General features: G+C 50.2%; 1 protein-coding gene and 1 long non-coding RNA gene across 23 annotated transcripts in view; both read left to right on the top strand.

The window, feature by feature from the left end:
• Positions 1-22,399, top strand: part of Msi2 (musashi RNA binding protein 2) — a 373,908-nt gene that overhangs the window by 169,014 nt on the left and 182,495 nt on the right. The gene's annotated exons all lie outside the window — the stretch shown is intronic.
• The window catches only part of LOC110344772 (uncharacterized), a 68,098-nt gene that overhangs the window by 26,946 nt on the left and 18,753 nt on the right, over positions 1-22,399 (top strand). The window contains exon 1 of the long non-coding RNA XR_002387559.2: positions 1-22,399. This exon is cut by the window's left edge and continues 26,946 nt beyond it; it is cut by the window's right edge and continues 16,608 nt beyond it. This is a non-coding gene — a long non-coding RNA (uncharacterized LOC110344772).

Genomic DNA, 22,399 nt, shown 5'->3' with positions numbered 1-22,399 from the left:
GGTGGGGAAAGATGGTAATGGGGGAGACTCATACTCTTTCAAACCATCCACGAAGAGGTGTCCCTGGCCCTTGGAAAACAGGGTACCTAGGGTTCCAGGCCTTGGGGCCCTCGGGACAGCTTGGTACTCCTGTGGCCTCTCATGGACCTGGCCGAGGAAGCCTTGAGCCTGTCTGCAGCCGAGTGCCCTCGCTTGATGGGAAAACCCACCCAGACTTGTGGCTGGGGCATAGGCCGGGCTGTGAAGGGCCAGTGGCTTTGGCCAGGGTGAGGTGGGCACACACTGAGCCCCTTCTTCCTGCCTTCTCCTGTTCTTCCTGGCTCCTCTCAACCGAGTACCACCTGGGGCTTCCACAGGGTCTGGGTGCGTCTCCATCTCAGCTGCTGCCACGTGTTGTGTCCTATGGCAGCAGCTGTTGGTGCTGACTAATGAGGCTTCCTGGCAGCTGCAGTGCACACATGGCTCCAGCAGAAACTGCCTCTCAGCCGCCACCCCTACCCCAGGCGCCCAAGGAGGGCCTGGGGCAGGTGAGCAAGCCAAGCCACAGTGGGAAGCTACTGTGCAGAAATCCCTAGCTTTTGGTGACTCTGCAGCCACAGGACATTTGGAAGAGCCAGCCTCCATTCTGCCTAGGAACTTGGTGCCCAGCATGGGCACTTGAGGTCAAACAGCAAGTTAGGGACCCCTGGACCAGACTGCTCTGCCTGGTGAGGCAGGCTTGCTACAGGGCCAGTCTTGCTGCGCCCCAGGCTGGATGATGTCACTCCCTGGTTATGTGTCCTTGGGCAAACCATGTGGCCTGTGTGAGCTCCACGTCCTTCAGAAACAAATGGCAGAAGTGTTGTCCCTACTCTGTGGCTTGCTCTGAGGACAGGGTGAGAGCCCAGGTGATGTGCCTCGTCCGGAGGGCAGTGAATCTAGCCAGAGCCACTTTGGTTCCTTCCTCTTGAAAAATTGGGTGAATGCCCATAAATCTAGTGGTGTTTGTATCTGGATTCCCCGATGACGTGCACTTAGCCGCCCTGGGCGGGATGGGCAGAGGGCAGAGCCAGTAGAGAAGTGGGAGGGCCTCAGTGCTTCCTGATCCCTGCCTCTTCCCCCTTTCCCAAGGCCTCTGCTTTCAAGTCTGAGAAGAAACCCAGGAGCCTTTTAGGGTGAGGCATTTCCGACAGCCCAGGTGACCCTACAGAGACAAGTAGCCAAGCCTCCTTTGCCTAATAGCCACAGTTCTTATTCACAAGATGTCCACAAAGCCCATCGGCAGCCTTGGGAGGCAGATCCTTTATCCCCTTGTGACAGACAAGAACCCAGGGACTTACCTGGAGGAGTGCACCTTGCCAAGCAACATTTGCTATGAACCCATGAGATGGCCTAGATCTTGCTGCTAGGCCCCCTGCTACTACACCTGGGAACTTTGTCCTGGAAGAGCAGGAATCGTGATTCTGATTTCCAGGAGGCCTTGTGGCCTGGCTTGCCTCCGCATGCCACATCTGGGTAGCCAGGTATTGAGTGTGGCCCAGGCAGGAACGAGGGTCTTTCAAGGCTCCTAGAGTGGTAGGAAGCCCAGCAGAGGCCAGTCCCCTCAGTGGCAGCAATAAAGCCTCTGCTGCTGTCCTTTCCAAGCACCAGCAGGGTTCAGGTCATAGGGGTTTGTGCCAGGACTTAATCAGAAGGGCCCATCTCAGCTCTTGCCCCTCACAGGGTGTGGCATCCCTTTTCCTGTCCATAGGGTAACAGCCTACAAATAAGTGGAGGAATTAGCTCAGTTCAGTAGCCGATGCCTGGGACTTTTCATCTTGATTCCATGATGAGTGTTTTCCCCAGAATGCCCTGAGTCCCAAAAAGAGATTTACCAGCTAAACCTGCCTGGCTCCAGAGGAGTCACCGCAGACATCCTGCTAAACACCCGAGGGCCAGGAATGCCTTTGTGAAAATTTTCAGAGCTGATCCTAGAAAAGCCTCCTTCAGGCCACCAAACTATGTGTTTGTGTCTAGGGATGAATCGTATGAGGAAGATGTTTGCTCCTGAAATGAGACATTTTGTACAGTGCATGCGGGCCTTTTATGTGACAGGGAAGGGAGAAGCTGAGCTGTCAGATGCCAGGGTTTGAAGTTGAAAGTTGACTTTGCCCCCTGTAGTGACAAAGTTCTGTGTCAGCTCGAATTTCAATTTCCTAGGATTTCCATCTGTTTACAGCCCAACCTGGTGTTCTCAGCACCTTTGGGTGTGCTTTTTGTTGATGTTGTTGTGTTTATTGTTTTTTTGTTTGTGCTTCAGTGGTTAGAGGAGGGGTGGTTAGTGACAGGGCAAGGGGGCATTTAACCATTTATTCTTTTTAGTAGCTTTAATTGTGTAAAGATTATAATGCATACAAACGGCTGTAATTAGAGGAGTTGGTTCTGTAAGACAGTGTTTTAGTGAAGAAAATTATAGTGTTCATAAGCTGTTTAAGGAGGAGGCAGGATATATTAACATGCAACTAGTTTTTGCTATTTCACACTGTGCATTTACCAGTGCTCCCTGGAGGTATATCCCCTAATTCCAAAATAATCCTTGTCCCAAAGTGCTTCTCAGCTTCCAGCAGCAGAAGCAGGCCCCTTAGCAGGAAGTGGAGCTTTTCTCCAGCAGCTTAGGACACCATACTTTGTTCTACAACAAAATGAGTTTCCATTCATTTATGAGACCCATAGAAGTCCCGACTATTACTCTGGGACTGGGGGCGAGACGGTAAGTACTGTGAGCAAATGGAATTACTATTAAATGTAATGTAAGTGAGAAACCTGGGGAGCGAGTACGCTGTTTACACACTGATCAGGGAAGGCAAAGAGAAAATGGAACCGGGTGGTAGCTTGGAGAAAGGGATGGGGGAGTGGGGTAAGGGTGTGAAGGTGTTCGGTTAGGCAGAGTGGACATGTGACCACTCAAGGACAGGGATTTCTAGGCTGATGACATGGCCCCTGTGGGCCCCAAGGCACAAACAAGCTTTGTGAGTTCAGGGAACAGAAGGAAAGAAGGTGGAACCAGAGGACAGCAGGGAGTGGGTCCCAGAGGCACAGTTGGAGAGGTGGCGGGGCCAGGTCATGCAGGCTCTTCTAGGGGATGAGAGGATATTCTGTCACTGCTCCAGTGATCCCCTGGGGGACTCTGCCAGATGGTCTCAATGTCAGAGGTGCCAAGAGCAGAGCATGGGGCTTTTCCCTGGAGGTGAGCTTTTAGGCCCAGCAGTGGCCCTGGACTATTGACGGCCCTCAGGACACCAGTTGGAGAAAAAAGGCTGTAAAGGACTTGAACCCATGTGCTGTAGGGACATTGATGGCTCTGGCTCCATTGGGTGCAGAAAGCATGGCCCTGAAGGAGGCGTGGGTGTCTGAAGGAGCAGATGGGAATGGCAGGAACTTTCTGGCAGAAGGAACCGTATGGACCAGAGGCTCAGTTTGCAGAGGCAGCAGCGCATAATCTGCTACGGCAAGGAGTGAACACTTGGGCAGAAGGGCCAGGATCAGGTTGGGGTCTCCTTGAAGGCTTGAACTTTATTATGTAGCTACACATGCATAGCTTTGCTGTTAGCTTGCTTCGTAGAAATTGTACCCAAAACATCCATGTGCTTCATCCACACCAGAGACTCTGAAGCTGGTTTCTGATGCTCATCTAAGTTTTGAATTTTAAATCGCCCTGCCCTGGAATTGTAATCCCCGGGTTGAGTGTGCACCAGTTGCAGAGGGCTGGATCCCTGTGGATCTCAATCCTGGCTCCTGCTGTCATACGAGGAAGGCCTAGCTGATCGAGGTCTAGCTCCTGGTCAGATAAGTATGTGAAACAGTGTTGGGACCCCCAGGTTGCACCTCAATTGCACAACTAAGTGTCTGTGTTTCCAATCCCCAGGCTCCGTAAACCCACGCTGAGCCTCCTGCCTTGTCCTGCTCTTCACCCCCTGCAGTTTGCTTCTGCTTGAAAACCTCAAGTATCAAGAAGCTGTCATCTGAAATATCATCGATTTGTCCCTCTGGGTTGGGTCGGAGCTCTCAGTGAGTGCTGAGGACTTTCAGTTTAGATTTCAGCCGAAGAGGAGTGGAGATAAAGTTACTGAATACCAGGCAGTGAGCATGTGTGGGCCGCTTCCTCTACCGGCAGTTCCGGGGCCCTGGGGCTGGCCCACTCCTGTGGCCTTGCTGAAAGGCGATTTGCTGGGATGAAATAAAGATGTCCCTAATTGTTTGTGGTGTAGGAAAGGAATCCCATACGCATTAATTTCCCCCAGCCCGGGGTATGTAAGAAAGAGCCTGCCTGACATGTTTTTCTTTTCCATTAACACTTCTGTGATAAACAGCTTAGATGCATGGAGAAAAAATTAATGAAACTATTGTAACAATCATGCACATGTAGGTAATTTATTAAGGACAATTAAAAAGCTTTAAAAACCATCCATGAGGCAAAATGAACAGGAAGCTGGAGTGTGGCGGGCTTTGGCAGGGAGCCTGCCTGTAGGTGTGTGGATCGGGCTTCTCTTTCCATTGCTCCCATTAGAACCAAAGGATGCCGGGAACCGTGGATTCCTGCTGCCAGAGCTGTGAATAACAAGCACTTCGTGCTTGCTCCTTATTCCCTGAAGCCAGAGAGATGGGACATGTGCAAGTCTGTAGTCCAGGACCCCATTGGAAGGTGGCTCTGTTTGCTCTTCCAAGGGACACATGTGTGCTTGTCCCCAGGCCTCACCTCTCGGGACTTGTAGGGTAACATCTGGAGTTTGGACTTTCATTGCATTGCCTCTGGGAACCTTAAAACCAGAGAAGCAGAGGAGGAACCTAGAGGGGTTAAGGAAGCACTGCCATGGTGTCATTTGCCATGTCCTAGCTTGGGCCTTGGGCTGGCCTCTGTGTCTGTAACCCTGAGCCTCAATTTCCTCATCTTCAAAATGAGGATAAAAGTTAAATTTTTGAGGCGGGGGTGGAGGGAGGATCACACAAGATCGTGCATGCAAATTGCTTAGCTAGATGTCTGGTGTGTGTGCTGTTAGTGCTCAGTAAATGTTTAATATTTGTTACCATTTTATAGAGCATCAGTATTGCCTTTGAACTAGGATTGAAACCCAGATATCTGAATGCAGGAAGGCGTCCTCTTGATGATGTGCTGGATCCCGCCTGCTCCGTGCACACCTTCCTTCCCTACCCAGGCCTTGTTTGGCAGGGATGCCAACGTGATGCCCTGTGTGAATGTGAAGCAGCACACTCCGGACTGTCATGGATGTAGAAGGCTCTTTTCAGAGAGCTGGAGCTGCTATTCCCCCTTCTGACTTCATCCAGCCCCAGCCCCTTGCAGCTCTGTCCAGAGCTTGAGTGCCAAGTCTTCCTTACCTTGGGATTTTCTTCCCATCTCTGGGGGCCCGGGATTGCTAGGATTTACTTCTTTTTATTGGTTGGTCATGCAAGCAACCTTTGATCTTGTAGACCAGGAGTTTCTCAAACACAGACACATTTACTAAAGCGAAGCTGTGTTAGTGGGCAGTGTTGATCATGTTTTGTTTGGATAGCTGTCTTGCTTTCATGCTGTTTTTCTCCAGACTCAATCATAGGCACATACGTTATGTGCCCATTATAGACATAGGCATCTATTTGCAGGAAGTAATTTTTAGTTCACTTACTGACTAGAAAGGAAAATGAAGTGTTTTAGCACAGGCACGTCAGACAGGACAGATATATATATTTATAATATATATATTATATATATAATATATATATAGCCTTCGCATGCTCCAAATGAGCAGTGAAAAATTACTCACTTTTGCTATTAAAAGCTGTAGATCCTGTAAAAAATAGTAAATTATAGAGACATTATCAAAGTTTATAGGCACTCGAATTTGACCTTCAGCATATTCAACATTGGAGAGGAACAGGGTTTTCTTTTCATTCTTCAAAATGAAAAAAGAGAGGGAGAGAAAAGATTGATTTCCTTCTGTAGCTAAGCAGCAACTGGAAATGGTATTCCCTAGCTTAGAAAAAGAGAAAATGCATTAAGTTGCAGAAAGTAGCGCAGGAAGTCAGTCTCCCTTGGAAAAATTAAAACCTTCTAGAAAAGGTGAAGGTCGCTTTGCACAGGTTGGTGATTATTTATAACGGAGATTTTTCGGTGCCGTTAGCTCTCTTCTGTAGACTCAGAAAATATTATGTGGAATCATTTTTGCTTTTTAGGCTTTTCCAAAACTGTCCCCCCTTTTCTTCTATCCTTTCCCAACACATAGCTAGAAGAAGAGGGGTGGATTTGATCGAGCAGCGCAGTTTTCTTTAACTCAGGCTTGGGTGGTGTGGTGGGTGTTGTGGTGTCTCTACACGATTCTCTTAGTTCCCCTTGGGCTCTTCGAAGCTTCCTCCCTTGTTAATGATGCAGGTACAGCCTGAGGAGGTGGGAGGATGCTGGTCAGTGTCCAGAAAGAGGGACGTGATGGGGATTGATGGAGTGCCAGGAACGTAAACTCCTGCTCCTTTTGGCTTTAGCTAGGTCCCAAAGCTGTCCCAGTGAAGATTGTTTGGAGCTGTCTGTAAGACAGACTTGTCCATAGTGTGATGTTGAGTGTGTGAGTGTGTGAGTTTGTGGGCATGTATGTGGCTGCCCATTTAAGGTAGAAATTCCACAGGGAAGCTGCTGACTGACCCTGGCAGATAGTTTAGTCTTGAAATGCACAAATAAGATCTTTAGCCAAAATAAGTCAGCAGGTGTGAGCTGTGGCGTTTGAGGAAGGCACCTTCAAAGAACCAGTTGTTATTTCTGAAAACAGCAGGCTGGTCTGCCCTAGTGGGCTCCTGGGGTCCTCTGAAAGTAATGTCCTTACGTCCCATCTGTCCTGTGACATTTCTGTAGCATCAGGTGCCAGCCTGGGGCCTGGCATCTCTGGTCAGGGACCTTCTCCATTCTTTTTCCAAGAGCAGAGATTTTTGCTAGCTGTTGCTGGATCTCCACAGAGAACCAGTCCCCAGTCTCATTCCTGCCTGCTGCTGCCTCTGCTGGGAGACCAATAGAGACAGTGGCTTGGGGCTTAGCTGCTCTGAGGTTGAAAGTGGGAAGGAGAAACTGTGGCTCACTGGGACAACACATGGTGGTTGAGGAATCGCAGGAGACAGGCTCAGCAATTGATCTGGCCTGACTTCTTCCTTGCAGCCATGTTCAGTGAGAAATCTTTAAAACTCTGCACAACAGCCATCCAGCAAGGGCAGTTAGAGCCTTTGGAAAGAGAGAAGGGACAGGGCACAGTCTTGACACCTCTGTCAGCTGCTGTCTGGTCCTAAAAATGAAGCTGTGAGCGAGAAGAGTGTACTGGCTTTCCTGTTGCTGGGCCAAAATACCTGACACCACAACTTAAAGGAGAAGAGATTTATTTTGGCTCACGGTTTTGTTGGGTTCAGGACCTGGTCAGCTGGCTGCAAGGCGGAAACAGGGTGATGGACAGGCATGGTGGTGAAAAGGTGCATATATCGTGGAAGCCAGGAAGCAGAGAAGGAAGGGAGGAGCCAGGAACAAGAATGCTCCCCTCCAGATGACACTCCTGGTGACCTGCCTCTTCCGACCAGGCCCCAGCTCTCAGTAACACAGCCAGCTATGAACTCATCAATGGACTAATCCACTGATGAGCATTGTGGCCCCATGATCCAGTCACCTTCCAAAAGTCCCACTTCTGAACATGAAACTTTTGGGGGAGCATTTAGATCTAAATCATGATGAAAAGCATCTGACACGATGGTTATACAAAGGGAAGCCATGACCCCTGTGAGTGCTGCTGGCTGCTCCCATGAGCGGTGTCCCTGAGTCCCTCTGTCCCAAGAATGGGCACTGCCGACCACACCCTTGTTCATCAGGCTCCAGTTAAAAGCACAGGAAGCACTTTCACCCCCCAGGACCTTGTTCACAGTTCAACCAGCTCCCCTAGGCACCCAGTAGGTGGTATACCCAGCTAGTGTCTGAGACAGAGGACGGGGGATCCAGGCTATCTTCACTGTGGCTTTGTGGGCCATGGACCTGCACCTGTGTTTCCCAGGACAGGAATAACAGGGACCCTGTCCATCCTCACAGAGTGGAGCAACTTGCCCAGGACTAGAAGCTAGGCTTTCTGCTTCCTAGTGATCTGTCTCCATGGCAGACTACAGACCCCCCCTGAGCTGAGGATCCTGGACTTACAGTAGTGGTCTTTCCAGTCCATCTGCTTACTTTCTGTCTTTGCCGATTAGGATCACTGAACACAGAACTATCTTTTCTGGACTTAGGAAAAAGAGAAAGGGAGGACCTTGGACTTAAAAAGGCTGGTATCCAGCATGGCTCTAATCTGAAGAGAAAGGGCTGGATTTGCTCCTTCATTTTTACACTTACAATAATAGCCACCACTTAGTGCCTAAAATGCGTCGGGTGCTGGCACAGTGCTTTCCTGCTTTATCCTGCCTGCTTTGCATAACCACCTATTTTACAGGTGAGGCCAGAAGAGGTTCAGGACCTGCCCTTGGAGACTCAGGCGTGCAGAGTCTAACCTTGGACTGGGGAGGTCCAGTTCAAAGGAGCAGAATCAGGCCAAGGCCAAGGGCCTGGCCGAGGATCTGTTTCTGGTGGAGGGACTTGGGGCACTGTCCTGCAATGGAGCCTTCTAGATTTTCAGGGCATCTCATGGCAGTCATGAGGCCTGCTGGCTCTCCTCTTGCGGCCTGGGTGATGAGTCCCACATGCTGTATTTGTAACGTGACAGTGTGGGGTAGAGACATAAGCATTAAGTGCAAATACACATTTGCCTTTGAAGAGCATGTACCTTTGGGCCAGGCGTGGTGGTGCTCGTCTGTAATCTCAGCACTTGGAGGCTGAGGCAAGAGGATCACCGTGAGTTCCAGGCCAGCCTGAGCTACATAGCAAGACTCTGTCTGAAAAAAACAGGGCCGAGGATGTGGCTCAGTGGTGCCTCGCTTGCCTGGCAAGCGAAAGGTCCTGAGTTCAATCCCTGGTACCAAAAACCAAACAAATAAAAACAAAAACCTAGCATATGCTTTATTTTGTTTTGTTTTTGGTATCGGGGATCCAACTTGGGACCTTGTACTTTCGAGGCAGGCGGCGGAACCGCTGAGCTAAATCTCCAGCCCCCCAGCATATGCTTTATACAGGCATGCTTCTGTACTAGCTCATTTAATTCTCACCCCCAGTCCTTGGGTAGGTACTGCAGTTAGGGCCCTGGGTTCTGCTATCCAGCTGTTGGCTGCCTGGGCTGACATCCAGAGGGAGTTCCATCTGCGGGGTGGAACCTCAGTGACATAACAGCCCCTGGGGGCTGAGAGGAGAGGACTCTGCCCCTGAGACCTGTGTGGATCTTGAGCACATTCCTTATGCTTGTGCCTTAATGAACTGAAAGAGCCAGGTGACGATGACACCCGGTGGTCCCAGCGACAGCCAGGAACTCTGGGTCATCAGATGTCCTCTTCCTGAGTTTTGATGATGTGCTGGTATTCGGTTGCCATATGCTTCCATTTACCAGGCCTAAGGGCGATCGTGAGTGGTTCCACCCTGCCCTCCTCACTGCTGCCAGGGGCATATTATTTTAGATCTCCTTGGACCTGGGTCAGTGGCTTCGGACCTTGGCCATGAAATGGAGTAGTTCTTCATAGCCAGGTAGTACAGGAAGTCCTTGAACTCTTCACCAGGATGAACCCAGTGCAGATACTGGTCTAGCCCTCTGGTCTGGGAAGCAGGGCACTGGCACGGCTCCATCTGGAGTCACACTCTACTCTCCATCTTGGCCATGGCTGCTGCTGCTCCTATGGGGGGATTAGAAGGTCTGGCTGGAACCTCACTCCTGCCATGACCTTGAAACTCCTAAGTGTCCTCTGAGCAGCCAGGTCTCCACATTTATCTTGGAAATTCTTTCAACCCTTCAGGAGATGTTCAGTGACTCCGAGTCCCCTCTTCATGCACCCCATGATCCCCATGTGGCCCTTTGCTGGTGCTGGGACTTCCTTTCCTTCTAGAGTACAGCCAGCTGTCAGTTGCAGCTCAGGTATCAAACGGTCGCTCTCTATGGTAACTGTGCACAGAAGATGGTTTTGTGGTCACCCCTGAATGATGCAGAGAAACCCCTGCCCCCCCAGCTCTCACACAGGGAGCCAAGGTCACAGTTGGACCCCTTGGCAACCATCCTAAGACTTGAAACAGGGGACTTGAAGCCATTGCTTATGAATTAGCATGTTTTCCTTTGTGAAAACCAACTTCCTGCACAGCCGCTTGTATTTTAAAACCCTAGCAAAGGGGGGCAGCTCTCTGCCCTTGTCCACTGCTCGCCTGGTTCACGGGACCGTTATGAATTAAAGATTACAGCCGTTACAGAGATCATCTGTAAACAAGGCCAGCTCCCTCTCCCTGTGCCCCTGGAGTGTTTAGGTTTTTGTGTGTAGTGAGTCCAAGACAAACAGAGATGTTATTGAGGGTCCTGGTGAGCTGGGACCTGAGACAGCAGAGGCAGCCATGGGGGAGAGGCTGGGAGCTCAGTTTTGAAATGTTGGCCTCCTGTTTGTGCTTGGAGAAGTAGACAGCATGATGCGCCCAGCAGAGCAGGCCATGTGCTGATCTGTGTAACCTTGAGGCAACTTGCGACCTGCCCCTCTCCAGTGTGCACGCACACAGATGCAAGCGCACGCATACACGCAAGCGCACATACACACAAGCACACATACACGCCCATCCATGCTGATGTCCCTGCATGGATGTCAAGCACAGACTCTGTGGACCAAGCTTAAGGATGAATTGGGGAAAAGGTGTTGTAGATGCATTCCCCATTTATTATGTGCCTTCTCACTTCGAGTAAAGATGGACCAGATGCCCCAGACATGACCCTCTGGAACCTTTACCTAAAGCAGACACTACAAAGGTAAGGGGGTTCTGAGCAGCAAATAAACCATGAAAAACAATCACCACTGTTTAATGGTAACAATAATCAACATGACTAAGCCAAACCTGAGGATACAAAGACTCTGAAGAGCAGCTCCTGTCCTTGGCAGGGAGCTGGTGGTGTATAGATGAAGAGAGGCAAAAAGGGATGAGTCAGAGCATTTTTAGGTCCATGCCTGCACTTAGCCGCTGAGGGGGAATGAAGAGTGCCGCCGACTTCCCCTGCTTTGGCGATTTAGTCTTGGTCAAGGGCTCTGCCAAAGGCTGCACTCAGGAGCAGAATCAGGCTAAATCCCAGGCCTGCTGCTTTTGGGTCAGCAAATCTTCACTGCAAAATGTTGATATGGTTCCCAGAGCTGCATCATCTTAGAGTTTATTTTAGCAGACGATTGCCTTCTAGGTCATTCTCAACCATTTAAGTATCCTTGGCAGAGGAACTTATCTGAATCAGCCAAGGCTCTCTTGAGTTGGGAACAAGGCATCCTATTTTCCCACCCAATCTCCATGCACTCCTGGGCCTGTGGATTTACTGGCATCCCATCGGAAAGTTCCTGGCTATTAGAATGAGGAGAAAAAAATTGGTAGCATCCTGTTCCAAGGCCTAGAGGTGTAATGTGTGGTCAGACTGACCACTCCTGCCAAGCTCACTGCTTCCCTGCACAGAATTGAATTCTAGATGGAAGACTGGACATTTTCTCCTAGGGCCACATTTCCTCAAGGCATTGAGAGGTGTTAGAAGACACACAAGGTTCAAATGAATTAGACATTGCCTAAGTGCAAGACTTTTGAGAGCTTTTCGTCTACTGATAAGTATTCTGATTTTCTACACGCAGGATAAAGTCAATAATGATTCTTGAACTTACTTGGCCACTAAACTTGTATTAGGAGAATCCCACACGACCAGGACTATAAGTCCTGAAATAATATATTTCTCTTTTGAAAATCAATTAATAAATATTGAAAAGTCAGACAAATTTGACTTGATAGATCAAAGTCAGATATATCTGTGTCAACTCATAAAAATATATATTTGACATGATATGGAGTATATGTAAATGAAATAGGGTAGATATATTAGATATGTACATATTTATGTTTGTGTCCACACACACACATGTACATGTACAGAGAATATATACTGTATAATATATGAAACCTCTCCATGACCCCCAGAGCTTCGAGTCAACCCATGTTACTAAGGTTTACATCAAAAGCAGAGAACAGGGCCGGGGATTTAGCTCAGTGGTTTCGCCACCTGCTGCGCAAGGACCCAAGTTCGATCCCCGGTACCAAAAAAAAAGAGCAGAGAACATGGGGCCAGTGTGCAATTTCCAGTTAGATTTTGGAGACTGCCAAAAAGCAGATTGGTATCTTCTCTCAGAATACAAGTTCTCTGGCTAAAAACCACTGGATACGGGGACTGGGATCCCCTCCCCAGCTCCAGCTTTCTGTGTTCCTGCCTCTGAGTGATCAGCCAGAAGCCCAGTGGCTCAGCTCAACTCAGGTTAGCCATCCTGTAAGCCCAGAACATAATTGGGCTCTTAATTGCTGCTAATACCGTGTCTTGAACCTGATTTGGTGTGTGGGGAGGCCACGGGAGGATAATTTGAGAATTCCCTTGCCTGTTCCTGCTTCATGGTTGCCGGGTACCTGGTGAGTGTGTTGGGCTGTTTGCTTTGGGTAACTATGGCAGCTCTTTTTAATTGCCACCAGATCCTTTCAGCCCAGGCTGGGCACTGGTTGTTTTGCTGCCTGGCTCAGAGGAATGCCTGCCTCTTTGTAAGAGCTGGATAGAAGCTTTTGCAGAGCAGGCCTGTGCTATTTAATGTTTTCCTTCCCATCTAATGAATGTTGAGTAGAACTTGAGTTTAGGGTAATTTATGTGGCACAGAAATTAAACTGTTTTTGGTGTTTGGGGACTGGGGTGAAGTGTTTCTCATAAACATCCTTGTGGCAGTTTTCAGATTGCCTTTGGGTTAAACTTGGGTCCTTGTCCATGTTTGAAGTGCTCTCTGCTTTATTTTGGGAGTGGGAAGGGAAAGGAGTGAGGTGAGGGCAGGCAAAGCAGAAAGTGGAGATGCAGTGTGGGGCTTTGCCTGCGGTCAGATGGTCTAGAAAAAGGCATCGAGTGACCTGGAGATGTGAATCATCTGCTGTTGCTTTTGCTCCTCTGACGTCAGAATGACATGAGGTCCTGAACCTTTGACCCCTGGCTTCAGGTCCATAAATCTCCTGTAGTTCCCAGGGAGCTATTAGGGTTAGACCGGAGCTCCAGTGCTTGATTAGAGTGTTTTCAGTAAATACCACCCTGTGTTTTTGTTTATGCATGTACAATGAGCCAAACACTGTGCTGGGTCCTGGAGGTAGGACGCTGAGCCCTTACCCTTGGGCCCTCATGGTGAGATAGAGCCACGCACAATTAGTAATGACAGCACAGCATGAGGTGTGCTGAGGGAAAGCGTGGACGGGGTAGAAAAATGGAGGACTCCTCTAGGAGCATGACAGGCCTGATCAGGAGCTGGAGGGACTCGCAGATCCCTTGAAGGTAGTGTGGTCAGGGTTCTAGAGGGAAGGAGCAGCACATGAAGAGGCCACCCCGAGTGGGAATTTGGAGGGCTGCAGCCTGAGTGCCAGGCCAAGGGCACCCAGGGGCAGGGGGTGATGGGCCTGGGGTGGAGGTGGATGGGGGCAGGTCTTAGCACTTCTGGGAAGTCTGTGTGTGTGTGTGTGTGTGTGTGTGTGTGTATGTGTGTGTGTGTGTGATATCTCTGTTGAGCTGGAGGAGAGAAGGGCTTTCTAGGCAGAGGGTGTGGTCTGTACCTGAGAGGGCAGAGTCTCTTCTCAGGAGGGGGCAGATCCTGGAGGGTGTACCCCGCCAGCGTTGGGACGTGCTTGGTTGGATGGTGAGAGGGGAAATGAGAAACTGCATCTTCCCGACCAGGCTCCCCACCCGCTCCATGCTGAGACCCTCTCTCTGCCAAGGCTGGGCGCCTCATTGGAGAGTAAATGGGAGTGTCCCGTGGGCCTGTGGCAGGGGCCAAGTCTCCCCTACTCTCAGTGCCCTGCGTCTTCTGGTGACACTCCTGTGAAACTTGAGCGTGGACCCTTGGGCTGGCTGAAGGCTCCCTGCCTTTGACCCGGCAGCCGCAGAGTGACCACACAGGTCACAGGGACGCAGCATCACCACCTAGTCTTCTCTCCACTCTGCGCACAGGCAGCTGTGCCGGGGTAATTAGTCAGCCCAGACATTACAGGTTCAATGACTCATTGTCTTAAATTTTAATAAGTACAGAAAAACAAGAGTGCTGATTTATTAAAAATTAATCTTCCTAAGAGATAGCTTCAGCAGAGGAGATTGGAAGGCAGACAGGCAGAAGGAATGAGCAAGGGGACCTGCCACTTTCTGGGCCACCTGCAGCTGGGGACAGTGGAGTCACCCTGCACCTGGCTTTGGCAAGGTCAGGTTTTAGGAAGGAGATGACAGCTCTGCACGATTTCCTCCTCTTCGTCTTCCATTTCCCCCCTCTCTCTTTGCCTTCCTTTTCTTCCCTCCCTCTGCTGTATTAGTTTGCTAGGGATACTGTGACAAAGTATCCAAGACACGGAGGGTGGCCTCAACTGCAGAGATGTATGGCCTTGTTCCCGGGTACATGCTGTGTGCAAATTCTCCCCTTGTATGACACTGATCAGATTAGGTCAAGGTCTTTCCTTACTCCAGTAGGACCTCATTTTCACATAACTGATTACATCCACAAAAATCCTATTTCCAAATAAGGCCCCATTCTGAGGTTCTGGGATTAAGATAGCAACACCTCAGTGTTGGGGAACACAAGACAACTTGTACCACGTTCCTCCCCTTCTCTCATCCTCCTCTGCTCCCAACTCCCTCTGCCCTCTGTCCCGTTCTTCCCCACTTTAGATCCTTTCTCTCGCCCCCCCCCCCCAGGCCCCCGTACTTGTGCTCTTGGCTCATCTCTTTAGGTCACAGCCACCTCTTAGAAATGGTTGACCAGCTTCCCATGTTCTAGTCCTGTTCCTCCCTTCTGCACTGGTGGCCATTGTGTCCATGTAAGCCCAAAACATCTTGTCTCACAACCTCCAGATTTCCCTGCCATTCCTACACAAAACTGCTCTTCTGAGAGTTTAAAGAAGGCCCCTGTCTGGAATTTAGTTCCAAGCAGGGCTGTGTGGGTGGGGCCAGGAACAAAGGTATCTGTGTGAGTCTGCATGCTTGAGAGAGAATTTCCTTGTATTGATCAAAAACTATTCCATCCCTGGGCAGGGACATCCCTGGAATAAATCTTATCATTTAAAACATTTCCTCCTCAGAGGCAATCCATTTAGGCAAAGTGCAGAGCTAGCCAAGTTGAAATTCAACAAGAGGGGCATGCTGGCCCCCAAAGCCTCATGGGCCATTAAGCTTGTAATGTAGCAGAGGCCTCTGGGTAGCTGGAGTTCCTGCCTTCCCTGTTAATTGCTGGGATCCTGCAGTCCTCTCCTGCTGTACTTGGTGCCGTGCCCACAGCACACATTCTACCCATGTCGCCTGTTTATCGGCCACCTGTGTGACGCCAAAAGTGAAAGGTGGCTAGGCAGGTCCCTTGGAGCTCAGTGGAGGCCACAGGTCTCAGGAGGAAGTAGCTGGTTCTCAGGGTTCCCTCCTTGCAGTTTGGTGGACCCCAGACCTGACCTCCAGAGCAGTGCGAATAGCCAGCTGGATCCGTCCATTCTGTCCTTTCTGCTGGGACCCTGGCCTGGGACAGGGACAGCTTGTTTTCTATCTGGAGGGGGTGAGGCTGGGTCCTCCGCACTGTGGATGTAGGAGTGGGGGTGGCAGGTGGGGCGGGGAGGACCTCAGCCTGACTAGGATCAATAGTTTTGAAATGACTTGAAAAAGTTTGCCCTTGGGGAATTTCCAGCATGAGTGAAATCTAGATGCTTCTCGGGCTTTTGAAAAAGCCTCCCTCTGTCAAACCTGTCGCCAGTTCCTGTCTCTAAGGTTTCCCTCCCCTCAGCCCAGGCCTTTGTGTTCCCACAGAGTCTGCTTTTAGTCCACATCCTGGTCACCCATCCCCCCTCTGGCCTCACTGCCCTGACTGCCTCAGTCTCCTCCCTGGCGCCTCGCCTGCTTCTCCATGAGCATTATCGCACATGATCAGAATTTCCCCCTGCCCGGTTCAGTCCTTCCCCACCACTTTCTGTCTTCATCTCTGTTGGCTCCACAGTGCTACCGTCACTGCCCCAGCTCCCTGGTCTTCCCTGGGGTCCGGAAGCACTGTGTAGTGTTGGTCCCCTCCTCCCAGTATGGCTAGGCTCAAGAGTGATTCTGTTTCCTTGTTGATACAGGGAAGGATTGAGTGAAGAAGGATAGAAAATGACTCTGAGCAGGAAGAACAGAGTCGTCACGGAAGTGGAGGCAGACTAGAGGGACGGGTCACATTTCCAGAACTGGCCAGTTGTCAAGCAGCAGGTCAGATGGGGTGAAACAAGGTGAAATCCACTTCTCTGAGGAAGGGTGCAAGGAGAGGAACAGTTGATTGTCACTGAGCATGAGCCAGCCTCTAGCTAAGAGGAGGAAATTGGACCAGGTGGGCCACTCTTCCCCGCTGGTGCCCCTTTGGAGTCCCTCGGTGTTCCCAGGAGGCCACTCTGTTCCTGTCCCCTATCTCTTTGCCCTGAGACTGGTCCAGTGGGCAGCCTACAGGGCCTCCTGCTTCAGCTTGGCAGGAAGACACTGGACCTTGTCAGGAAATCCTTGGTTCTGAGTAGAAAGCAAACCCTCTTAGGCTGGGGGTGGGGCATGCAGGAGGCCTTAGATTGGATCCCCAGCACGGCAGAGAAGAAAACAATTGGTCTGTCTCCATTGTCAGATATGATTGAGCCCGTATCGTGGCCACCTGGTATGAAATACTGTATAAAAAAATCATGTTGTGACCTCCCTGTTACCTGGTGTGACTTCCATGCTTCCTGCTGAGTATTCCCATCTTAGACCAACTTTTGGAGATGCCGCCATCTTGGACTACCTGAATGTATCCCACAGACAGATAAAACATGTTCTTTGGATGGAACCGCCAAAAATAGTTTCAAGCATGAGATATTATTATTATCCTTTTCATTACTGTCATATTTCTGTTTAGCCTGATTAGGTGACAGATTCTGAAAACCTAAATTAAGGCACGTTCACTCTGAGCGAATGTTCTCTAAAACGTTGACAGGTCCACGCATTACCGATGCCCCTTTCAAAGACACAGGGCCTCTGGGCCCCTTTCCTTAATGGGAAAAATGAGGTAAAGCCCTGTCTGGGTTTCCTCAGAAGCTGCTTTGTCTTTTATGCCATGAGGTGAGTTGCTGTAAATGTCAAATGACTGTTGGACTTAGGGGTCCTGGGGTGGGGTGGAGTGGGGGTCCAGGAAGGACCACAGGAACCTGCTGTGTGGCGGGCTTTGTGCTGCTAGCTGTGCATCAGTACTCCAGGCTTTGCCCAAAGCCCTCCAAGTCACAGCACAGAGTCTGGGGGCCAGGAATGTCCCATCAGAGGTGGGCTGGAGCTGTGCCCTTCGGAGCCTGGGTGCCCTTGCTTTCCTGCATTTCAGCTTTTTTTTGCCCTACCCCCTCCTCCTCTCCACCTTCCTGGGTGGGGGCAGCCAGGAACCCAGGCTGTAGTTAGTAGCGCATCAGTTTCTTCAAGATCCAAGAGCACTGAAGAACGGCAGCTTTATTGCAGCGCTTTTAGAGAACATTCACGCAGCTGAGTCCCCTAGAAGGTTTCCAAAGTCTATTAGGCGGCAAATGCTTTCATGGTTTTAGAATCATAAGGTTGATTTGAAAAATTGGCACCTAATGGCTTACAACTGGAATAAATTTCCTGGAATTGGACCTTGGAGAGAGACTTGGGTGCCTTTCCCAGCTCAGTGTGCACGGTGCGCACCATGCCGTCCCGGAAGGAAGGCTGCCCACTGTGGCTGGCCATCAGGAATCCCAGGCTTCTCTCATTAGGCAAGAGGCCTCGTCACTCTTCATTTCTCAGTTTGGACCCAACATTTAGTGGGAGCAACTGTGGGGAGGCTTCGGGCTAGAATTTCTCCCCACTGGCCTTTAAAAGGCCAGAGCCTGAAAATTCCTGAAAAATTAATGGTATCTCTGCAGGTTCTTTACACTTGCTGGTAACCTGGTCTCTCCCAGGCCCACTGTGGCAGCACGGCATAATAGGCTGCTCAGCAGCCTGTCTTTTGTATGCAAATATGACCTAAAGAAGTACGGGAGGCAGAGGTCCATTGTTGCCAGAGACTGTGATTTCAAACAGCCAAGCGGCTTTAAACTATTCCAGACAGATATTGAAAATGTCAGCAGCTGGTTTCTCCCACTTACTTCTTACCCTGGCCTCTTTTCCTCTCTTCCTCCCCCCCTGCCACCCACCCTGCCATAAAATATAATCAAAAAGCTAGTAAATAATGTAAAGAATTGCCTCAAAGGATTTGCAGACTAGAAAGAGACTCCCTTCTCTGGTTTAAGTTGGGAGAAACGGTTTTCATTTTTTTCCCCAAGATATTTAAAATATTCAGGAGTGTCCCGCGGGGTCTTGAACTCATAAATGTCTGCATTTTTCTCACTATACTCTGGTCCTCTCTTTTCTTTATTGATTTTTTTTTTTTTTTTGGAGGTTGCTGTTGGCAACATTTAGGTCCAACTTTCAAATGAAAATCGTATTTCAGATACTGGTCTTAAGTCAGACCACCCTGAGGTCTGTTTCCTTCACCTGAGTTCTGGGCCCCCTGCTCTTTAATGACAGGTTGGAGTGAATCTCCATGCTGTGATTTTTCATCCAATTAACTCTTTGCAAGGGGCTCCTGTACCTTGTGAGCAGAAGAGAGTGGTATCTTAAATGTGGAGTGATTGTACCCCTTGTACTTAGCCCAGACAAGCGTTCAGTCCCTCCCTGGTCACCTTGAAAGAGAGGCGGTCAGGCTTTGGGGAATTTGAAGTTGAGAGTATCCAGAGGGAAAACAGTCAAATGGCCCCAGTCCCAGCCTAGAAGGCAGGTACTTCCTGTCTCTCAGGAAGAGCTCTTTAAGTGTGCATATCTGGGTCCCGCCAGTCCTGGGGAGAGTCTGGCTGGCCAGGCGGGGATGATTGTACTCGGGACATGGTGAGTTCTTTATAAGTGTTGGGTGGATGGATGGGTGGATGGAGTATGACCGGAGAGATGAACAGAAGGAAAGATGGAAGGGAGGATAGAAAGGACAGATGTGTGGATAGATATGTGAAGAATGGATAGGCAGAGGATGGATGAAAGGAAGGATAGAGGGGTGGCCAGACAGACAACTGATAGATGGATATGTGGGTAGTTGGATGGGTAAATAGAAGGACAGATGAAAGGTGGATGAAAGGAAAGAGATGAAAGATGGCCTGATAGAAGGAAGGACAGAGGGATGGGGTAGGTACTTGGTTTCCCCTTTAGTATTTGTTCCTTTGTGCTGTCCCCACCAAAGGGCATTCCTTGGACCTGTTTCTAGAACCTGGAGAGAGGTGACCTAGGACACAGGTACTAGGGGATCTGGATAATGCCCCATCCTCTCTGAATACTGACAGACACCTGACTGACCGCCCCTCCAAGGCCGTTCCAGGGGCAAAGCCTGTTGCTGTACTTATTCCCCTGTGCACCCTCCCCCTGACATTGCTGCTTCCCTCTGTGACAGGCCCCGCACACTGACCCTCTCCCACTCATGGCTGGGGTATTGGCAGTGTATACCAAAGAGCCAGCTGTGTCCTCTCTTGGTCCAGCCAACAGAGGTCACTTCCTTGGCACTGTGGTCTGCAAGCCTCAGCAGTTGCTCCAGTCCGGAAGAGGACAGCTGAGTGACCCAGAGCTCAGGCTCTGAGGGCAGGTGAAACTGCCTTTGGATCACTGGTGTGGTGCCACCCCCTACTTCCTGTGTGACCTCCTGGGGCCTCAGTTTCTTCATCAGTGAAATGGAGGACAGAACCTCTGCTGAAGGATGTTGTGAGGATTCATTGGGGCGATACACACAATGGCTAGTACATTGCCTCCAAACCCAGCAGCTGTAGCTTTTACTATCACCAGGGCTTGGGGCTGATGTTCCCAAGGAGGAAAGAAGAGACCTGCGCTCCTGAGACGCTCAGTGTTTGGGCGCATAGCTTGCCTAAGTGCCTTGGGCTGCCATCAGAGATCTGTACAGCATAGTAGCTGCCCAGACTCTGGCCTCCCAGGCCTGATCTGAGACTGGTTCTGTGAAGCACAGCTGAGATGGCCTGCTCTGGGAAAATTCTAGAAGGTAGCCTGAGAGGAGAGTGTAGTTCATTTATATCTCTTTGGACCAGAGTCTTTCCCCCTCTCCTTTTGTTCTTGTAAATGACCTTCTGACAGTTTCTCCTCCCTTGTGAGCAGGGGCCCTGGAATCTCCCTCAGTAGTTAGTGTGTCTGTCCCTCAGGGCTAGACCCCAACATGGCTGCCTGGGTGCAGCTCTCAGTTCATTTTTGCCTTGGAGAGAGGGTGCTTTTGAGGATGGTAGCTACCTCAGGAGGCTGTGCCTGCACGAAGAGTCTCCTTGCACTCTAAAATCCAGAACAAGCCTGGCTTTGTCAGCTCTGAGGAGCCTACCTGAAAGACAGACATCGTGGGCTCCTGCCTTGTCTCCTAGCCCTCGTTCGGTTCAATTTTAAAGCTCCTAAGAAGAGAGGTGTGAAGTCCATGATCTGTAAGCATAAAGGATTTTAAAACTAAACAAGAAAACCAATTATTTTTCTAACTGCTTTACTCCTTCAAATCTTTCACTGTAATGGAGATTTAGAACCCATCACAGTTGGGCTATTATTTCTGTGTAAACAGTGTCATGCCCTATTGCACCAAGCAAACAGTCACTTTTTTCCATTACACTTAGACACAGATGACGAGGGTGCCGACTCGATGGTCTGCCAAGCAGGTCCTAGCTGATGGGGAGTGCGTGACTGTGGTCAGCGGCGAGGAGAGGGTTAAGCTTGCCAGGGGTTTCGGTTCTTATTCGTGGGTCTCCTGTTTGGCTCCAGAGCTGTGTTAATGTTTGCGCTCTGGCCTGTGACCCACCCTGTGTGCAGAGCAGGAGAGGTTGGGGGTGGGACTTTAAGACCCAAAGGAGAAGTGCAGGAGGTCCAAGTTTTCTTTTTTTAAATTTTGTACGGGGGATTGAACTCGGGATCTCGCACTTGCGAGGCAGGCGGCAGAACCACTGAGCTAAATCCCCGGCCCAGGTCCAAGTTTTCTTTACACCTGTGGGATGTGGTGCTTCTTCATGTCTCTTTCTCCCCACTGCTGTGTGGCTCTGTTCACAGCTCTACTAAAATGCACATCTGATGCTGCATTTGCAGCCCTGGCCTCCTGCCCTGTGCTGCCCACCTGCACCCTTTGCTGTTCCTCACTCCCTTCTTGCACTCCCCTGAGGATGCTGTTCTGTGTGCTGCCCTCTGCCTGGAACCATCTTTCCTCTTCTGCCCATTCTCTGGCCCAGTGCCTTTCCTTCCTTCTCAGATGCTGCCTCCCCTGGAAGCTCTCCCTCACCTCAGGGCTGGTGCATGCCTGACCCTCGAGCTTCTCCCTTCCAGCCCTTGCTGCTCTGCATGTTAACCGCTGCTCTGTCTCCTCCAGTATAGCGTAAGCTCCTTGAGGGCAGCCCTGTATCTGTATCAACTTCACAGCTCAAGGGCCCAGCTCAGGTGTACCTTCTCAGTGAGTAATTGTTGAATAAATGAGTGGGTCCCCAGACCTGTGTCCCAGGGTGGTGTCCTGCAAGGATGGAGGTGGCAGTGTGCCCCACAGCCAGCTGTTCCTAGGGTGGAAGGTGGCAGAGCATCATGGTGAAAATCATGGACGCTGGAACTAGCCTGCCTGGGTTTGTATCCTGGTCCTAGCTCTGTCCACATTTAAACACTCTGTCTCAGTGACCTTATCTGCAAAATGAAGTTAATAACAGTACCTACTTGCCAGGGCTAGGAGTAAGATTCAGTGAGGTGACCATCTGTGTGCAGTGCACAGAGCCTGGTATGGTGGCAGCGTGTATGTGATGCCTGTTGTTATTCTCTTTATGGTGCTTCTGCCTGAGCTTGCTTCCTGCCCTTTGAAGGCCTTGCTTAGAGCAGAGGTTGGGGGCCTCATGAGGGATGTGTTTGCCCACAGTGCCAGCCACACGGTTGGTGGCCTTCAGGCAGGTGGACCCAGATCCTGCAACCCCACTCTCTCATTTAGGCCTGGTCTCTAGGGCACTTGAATTTATGCCTTCTGTATTGATCCTTAGCTCAATCCGGGGCTTCCTGCAAGCTGGCCCTGCTAATAGACTCAGACAGTCAATCTGAAGCACTTCGGGAGCACCTGCTGTGTACAAGCACCATACTTGCAGGTGGCCAGTTTGCCAAAAAAGCTTAAAGAGTACACTTGGTGGGCTCCTAACCCCACAAGGCAGGCCACACTGGAATTCTTCTTATCTTTTCCAGTCGAGGTTGAGCGGGGT

Source organism: Heterocephalus glaber, unplaced genomic scaffold, assembly GCF_053883595.1.
Source record: "Heterocephalus glaber isolate CG9 unplaced genomic scaffold, H.glaber_assembly_v1.0 deba00001773, whole genome shotgun sequence".
NCBI lineage: Eukaryota > Metazoa > Chordata > Mammalia > Rodentia > Bathyergidae > Heterocephalus > Heterocephalus glaber.
This window is presented reverse-complemented; position numbering and strand designations above follow the sequence as displayed.